The sequence below is a fragment of the Erythrolamprus reginae genome, chromosome 6 (genome assembly GCF_031021105.1).
Source record: "Erythrolamprus reginae isolate rEryReg1 chromosome 6, rEryReg1.hap1, whole genome shotgun sequence".
Taxonomy (NCBI): Eukaryota; Metazoa; Chordata; class Lepidosauria; order Squamata; family Dipsadidae; genus Erythrolamprus; species Erythrolamprus reginae.
The window spans coordinates 94,085,185-94,092,771 of NC_091955.1; the positions used below are offsets into that span (position 1 = coordinate 94,085,185).

Consider the following 7,587-nt stretch of genomic DNA (forward strand, 5'->3'; position numbering starts at 1 on the left):
GTTGGTTGGTCTTCTATGTCGCCCTTGGGACTCTCCCTTTTTACAACTCTGTAGAAAGGATGAGCACCAAAAAATTGAGGCCTTTGAACTATAGTGCTGAAGAAGACTCCTGTGAGTCCCTTGGACTGCACGGCGATCCAACCAGTCAGTCCTGGAGGAGATCAACTCTGACTGCTTTTTAGAAAGCCAGATCCTGAAGATGAAATTCATAATACTTTGGGCACCTAAGGAGAAGGGAGGACTCACTGAAGAAGAACCTGATGCTAGGAAATTGAGGGCAAAAGAAGAGGACGAGGTGGCTGAAGCAGTCAGCATGAGCTTAAATGGAGGATGGTAGAGCACAGAAAAGCCTGGATTTATTTATTTATTTATTTATTATTAGAGTTGAAAGGGACCTTACAGGTCATCAAGTTCAACCCCCTGCTTGAGCAGGAAATCCTACAACTTTATTTATTTTTATTTAAAAAGTCAAATAACAACTGCAACAAGGTGAATTAATGAATTACTTAAAAGTGAAAGCTGTCACATTTTCCAAAAATTAAGGACAGCTAAGGTTCAAGAATAAACTTCCTACACAAGGAAATTCCAGAGCTTAGAAATACCTAAGAATCAAGCTACCATATTTAATGACTTCAATGAGAGGGATCTTAGAAATTCGTGGACTGTAAAAGCTGAAAAAAACAGGACCCACGATGGAGAACAGTGATGTCCTTCTACTTTAACCTTTTTCAATAATATATATTATTTCAAGCAACTCACTAGTTGCAGAGTCTGGAGTTGCACAGTGCACGAGGGCAGATTTGATTTAACTAGGTTCATTGATTAAAGTACAATTGGCCATTTCCGTGTCACACTAAAGTACAAACCTGGATCATAATTCAAATATCTGGATCTACATAGCACACGTAGACTAAACATAGCAAACCTCATGTTGGCTCACAAGGAACAATATTAACGTCACTGTTCTACGGCGCCTAAAACATGATTTGAGTATTGCCCACAAGATCATATGCTGCAATGTCCTACCAGTCAATGACTACTTCAGCTTCAACTGCAACAACACAAGAGCACGCAACAAATTCAAACTTAATACGAACCACGCCAAACTTGACTGTAAAAAATATGATTTCAACAATCAAGTTATCGAAGCGTGGAACTCATTACCGGACTCAATTGTGTCAACCCCTAACCCCCAACACTTCTCCCTTAGACTCTCCACGATTGACCTCTCCAGATTCCCAATTGTCTTTCCTTTCTTTCACCTATGTTATATATTCTCTTCCTTTCATATATCCTCTCCTCTAAGCCCACTTTCACCCTCTTTTACATTATCACGTCTATTTTTCTTCCTATGTATTTGTGTATTGGACAAATGAATAAATAAATAAAATAAAAATAAATAAAAATCCTAGCGTTATTTATCAGATCTCTTTTAGGTCAAGCATCTCGATAGCTGATGCTCACAAAAATGGAACCATAGTCCAAGGGTGTCAAACTTGCATCTGGATGCATCATGTGCTGCCCATACCTACCCCAATTTAGCAAAGGGGGGGGGAGTCATGATACGTCACGTGAGGACACAAGCCTTACATCCCTGCCTTGGACCTTCAACCGAACCTAGTAGGTTATAGCCTTCATTTGTTTTAACACTGCTGTAATATTTAATGTGCTGACTCAGAGTTGACTCAGGCAGTCACATGAATCTGAGTATTCCACTTATAAATCCAAGATTTATGGAGTGTGACAACCATAACTGGAAAGAATGTTGGAAACGTAGGAGAAGCAGGCATAGTAGCCATATTTTGCATGTAGAACGTTAACAGCTGTTTCCAGATAGAAAATCAGCAATGACTTCCATCACAGAAAGGCCACCTTTCAGAGGAATCTTAGCCAAAGCAAACAAAGAGAAAAGAAATGCTATTATATGGTAAAGAATTAATTTTGCCCCCTTTAATGACCATTCTGGCTAGTTCACTGAATCACTGCAGCTGTTATGTTTGTGACCCAGTTGTAAAATGAACGTGGCTACCCCAATGATTTTGCTTGTCAGAAGATAGCAAAAGGTGACCGCATGATCCCAGGGCGATGCAACTGTCACAAATATGAAACAGTTGCCAGGCATCCAAATTTGATCCTGTGACCCAGGGATGCTGCAATGGTCATAAGAGTGTAAAATGGTCATAAGTCACTTTTTTCAGTGCCATTGTAACTTCGAATGGTCGCTAAATGAATTGTTGTAAATTGAGGACTGCCTGTACTACCACTTGCTCTCATGGATTCATTTACTAATTCTGTATTTATGTGCTAAAAATCCCAATTTTATCTACACATTCATAAACCATATAAATTCTCCTTTGAATCAACTCCTACTACCCATGTGGTTTGTGCAGCTGCATTTTTTCTTAATGATGGTTTTTCAATTGCCCAGTCAAGCTTACAGCTTGGGACTTCCAGTGGCCACCAATCTAATTCCTATTCAGTTCTGATCCTGCTGCACTGCTGAGGCCAGAGACAGCCCGCCAAGTGCACCATCTGCTGAGACCAAATGACCAGGCATATTTTTTTCTAAAAGAAAATATACAGTACATGTACTTACACTTGCTTTTATAACTTTCAAATCAGCTTACAAGAGCAACTATTTTTAAAACACTAATAACACAAAATGAAAGGGAAAATATGTTATCTTTTCCACTTGTGACACCGCTTTATCAAAACCATTTCAGTGAGTAGGGTTGTTTTAAATATATATATATATATACCATCAGTTTAGAGCAATCATTAAAATAACTCTGCTTCAAGCTGTTATTAACCTGCCACAAATTCAACACAGAAAAGGCACCTTGAAGAAATCTCAACTGGCCAAATGACCAATTCCTTAAGAGATTGGTCATTAAGGGTGCCAAAGAATAAACCTAATCAATGGATGCCGGTAAAGCCAGTCTAGAAATACAAAAAGAATAATATAGAAATATAAAAGACACTCAACACACAACATTAATAAGGAGGCTTCATTCAGCACCACTAGATACTCTGGACTTTTCAGCAACAACACAGATGGTAAGTAATAATAAAGCAACTTTTTGGAGAAATATTACTTTGCATAGCATTGTCTGCCTATCTATGTGGACAAGGGAGCAGGGACTAAAGGATGAAAAAGAAGCATTTTATTAACTCAAGAAGAAAAGCAATATTCCTAGCAATACATTTGCTTCTTAGGAATCTTTTTACCTGTTATGATCTGCAAAAAGAAAAAAAAGAAAAAAAGAGTACCAGCAAATTCTCCTTTCCTAACAAATACATAGCACATGGCAAATTAAACATGCAAAATGACTGCCTCCTAAAGGAACAAGTCTAAAAGAACAAGAGCTCTCTTCATCTTTGCATCTGGTCGCCCAAGTTGATTTTGGCACCAAAATTGTTATTTGACAATCAAAAGGATGCTCACTGGATTGTTGGCTGGTTGGCTCTTTCCTGCCCTCTGAATTTCAATCAAGCTTCACACTTCCTCTTCTACACAGAGCCAAGGTTTGTTTGAGGAGATTGTGGCTTTGATGTAAGCATGCCGAAGCCCACATAAAATTGATCTGATATACGGAACTGGCTTGGTTATTTATTTTTAAAACACTCATGCAGAATTTATTTGAGTGAATTGGGCCCCACATGTGAACTCACAGGTTTCTGATTTCTTGAGGACTCCACTGAGAACATACCACAGGCCTAAGCAGATTGTATAATTTAACCTGTGATTATAAACATGGAACTAGCCTACTCTTTTAACAGGACATGAAATACTACTGTCGTATTTAACTTGGTTACTCAATTAAGCAAACTTGATGGGCTTTAAATTCTGAAGGAGATCCTCACAGCATTCTAAATTTAAAAAGCAGTCTGAAATTAAGATTAGTGAGTTTTAGCTTGTCCTGTGAATGCAGTTAAGTGATTTCATTTAGTTTAGCGAACAGGCTAATAGGATGGTAGACATTCAGTCTTTGAATATGTAATGATGCTATTGTCCTCACCCCTTTAATTTGATTGTTCATGAACAAATCATGCATTTATTAAATTGGTTTCACATTTGTAAATACACTTAACTGACAACTGTATGGGAGGGGAGTTACCTCCCACCCAATCTGTGGTACACTTTCTGATGAATACACAGTTTCTTGCAAACACCAAGAAAAGCATCTGCCCTTGACAGAAAATGCTTTACTCACAAAGTAAATAACAAAATCAGATATAGTAAATGAATTTTACTGGATCTCGGACATAGGACACTGGGTTCGCCTCTCCCTTTCACTATTGTCTGAATTTTTCTTAATAGACAGTAACAATGTAAAACCATATCATTCTGTTTGTAAAAAGTGAATATTGCTTTATTGTAAAATGAGAAGAGACAAATGTATATCTATTGGCTATGAACATTATGGGCTTCCAACAAAATGAAGGCCTATAGGATAGTCTGTGATGGTTTATAGGAGAAAGAAAAAAGTCAAGAGCTTTTCCAACTAGCAACATTCATTCAAGTATTAAGCTTTTTATTAAAATACAGTATACCAACTTTTCTGATTAACAATTTTTTACCACAAAAGGCACAGGCTTCAAGTTGACTTTTAGGCAAAAGAAATGCGCTAATAAGAAATGGTGCTACCAGACTCTTCCTCATTCTAAACCTTAAACTTCCCTCTTGAAAAACGATGGCATAATCCTCTAAAAGGTCATTCAATGCATGAGGAAACAAAGGAAACTCTAAAGCAGGGGTCCCCAAACTTGACAAATTTAAGACTTGTGGACTCCCAGAATTCTCCCGCCAGTCTTAAAGTTGCCAAGTTTGAAGACCTGTGCTCTAAAGATACCTAAGAGAAATAATCAGAAACAGTAAAATTAAATTCATATAAACATGTTAATCCAGGTTGAGAAAACACAATTGCTGTGTTCATAAAATATGTCTTGTCGAAACAATTATAATGGCTAAATAGGAAGAGCTGGCTCACACAATATGCTGTTGACACTTTCTCCAACACAATCACAAGCTAGCATTCCTAATCCATTTTACCTTATTAATAGCATGTTGTGCCAAACTACGGAATACCAAGGAAGAATCTTGCCCGTAGTCCAGTGATCCTTCTACAACTGCACAGTGGAACAAAGCTGAAAACAAGCTGCCGGATTCTATGGTACCTGGTTGGATCCACAAATCTCTTAATATTTCTCCTTGTGCATCTGAGGGTTCTGATTTTAGAACAGGATTTTTATTCTTATATAATTCAGTCCAACGGATTAAGAAGTCGGTTTCTAAGCAATTTGACACATTAAAGATTGTGGTTTCCTCTGCTGTGGGAGTGCTCACAGCATCCGTGTAAACATCAGAGAAAGATGTACAGAACATTCTATTCCTAATAGGTAAATTCCCCTTCTACTTACATGACTAAGTTCTCAGTTATCCCACCCCGGGCCTCTGTGCTTTGCCCTACTTCCTTAAAGGACAAGGCAGTAAGTTAACAACTTCAGCTGTTTTTTTTTTAAAGTAGAACAACACTCTCATCACCAGCAGCTACATAACAGGGTGAAATCTAATGCTGAAGACTTTTACCCCGTGGATGAAAAAAAGAAAAGAAAATATTTTGTAGCCTCTCTCCACATAATTGATGGTAAACTCTTTATCTAATAACGTACAGTATATCCAGAACAGAACTCACTGGACTTCTAAGGCTATGTGTTATTTATTTACATTTCTAAACAAATGCACATTAAAAATAAGAATGCCATAAAACATCCTGTTGAAAACCAGGCACAAGCCACAAATGAAAACAGAGTAAAAAGTATAAAATGGCTCACTGCTTAAATTATAAGAATTCCCCTCATTCCCCTGGAAAAAACAGTTTTTTGGCATTCTCCTGGAGACCAGCAGAGACAAGCCTTAGCCCGATCTCTGTTGCAGATTCAGTGAATTGCTAACATGCTTAAAAGGAAGGTTCCCAAGAACCCAATGGCTACTGGGCTACATTGGGAGATAATTTTTACTTTTCAGTAAGCATTAGTTTCTTGTTGTAGGGTTTCCTCCTAAGCAGGGGGTTGGACTAGAAGACCTCCAAAGTCCCTTCCAACTTTGTTATTCTATTCCATTCTATTCTTGCCTCTCCCCTCCCTTCTTCCCTCCCAAGCTAACTCAATAATGAAGATTTTTGGCATGTAGGAAACAAGGCAGTACATCAATGCTACTCTAAGATTATCAATATATTGATACTATATAATTATACTATATAATTATGCTAATTATATATGTATCAATATATGTATGTATGAGTATATATTTATAATATATAATTATACTAATCGTGTGCAGCTTCTTCTCTGGTAATATTACAGTACTAACCAGACCATAAAAAACATTTGCTAGACCAATTCTCGAATACAGCTCATCCCGTCTGCAACCCACACTGCGTATCAGACATTAATACAATTGAGAGAGTCCAGAGGTATTTCATAAGACAAGTCTCTCACTCCTCTTTAAATTCTGGGCTTCGACAATTTAAGACTATGCCGCCTTCGGTATGACCTAAGCGTAGTTCATAATATTATCTGCTACAATGGCCTACCTGTCAGTTACTACTTCAGCTTGAACCACAACAATGCATGAGCATACAATAGATACAAATATAAACTGAATCGCTCCAAATTTGATTGCAGAAATACGACTTCAACAACAGAGTGATCAATGCCCAGAATGCACCTGACTCTGTGGTCTCTTCCCCAAACCCGGAAAACATTAACCTTAGACTACTGTTGACCTCACCCCATTCCTAAGAAATCTGTAAGGGGCATGCATAAGCACACCGGCATGCCTACCATCCCTGTCCTAATGTTCCCTTTTATTTGTATTTATTTCGTGTGTTTATACTTATACGTATATTATTATCAATACATGCTTGACAAAATAAATACAATAAATAAAATAAATCATCACACTTGCACTAAAAAGCCTCAATTAAGTATCTGCTTCGGCAGAAAGATGGGAATTTCTGAATCCCCAAAATCAGCTTAGGACAGTAGTTTTCAATGTTTTTGAATCCAATTTCTGTGGCCTAGTTCAGGGGTAGGCAAAGTTGGCTCTTCTACGACATGTGGACTTCCACTCCCAGAATTCCTGAAACAATCATGCTAGCTCAGGAATTCTGGGAGTTGAAGTCCACATGTCGTAGAAGAGCCAACTTTGTCTACCCCTGGCCTAGTTCACTAATTCTTCCCAATCTCTGTAGCCTCCAGATATATGGACTTCAAGACCCAGAAGCAGTAGACTGCATTGTTTTGGTGTAATGTGTGAATCCAACCAATAAGTCAGTTACTAATGTTACACAACTTTTCAGATGTGACACTTATTAATTGTATTATTTGCTATGCAAATGATAATTGGAATTATCTATGCTGTTGCAAGAATCTGATCAACATGGCTAATTTTCTCCAATTTACACTGCTGTGCGATCAAGTGTTTTACTATTATATATATGTGTGTGTGTGTGTGTGCGTGTGTGTGTGTGTGTGTACATTGTTCTGAGTTCGGGTTTTGCCCCGTGTAATATTTTGAGTGTC

The 7,587-nt window shown here is 37.8% G+C and overlaps 1 long non-coding RNA gene across 6 annotated transcripts in view; it reads right to left on the bottom strand.

Annotated features, from left to right (window-relative positions):
- Positions 1-7,587, bottom strand: part of LOC139168775 (uncharacterized) — a 150,440-nt gene that overhangs the window by 127,840 nt on the left and 15,013 nt on the right. The window lies entirely within an intron of this gene.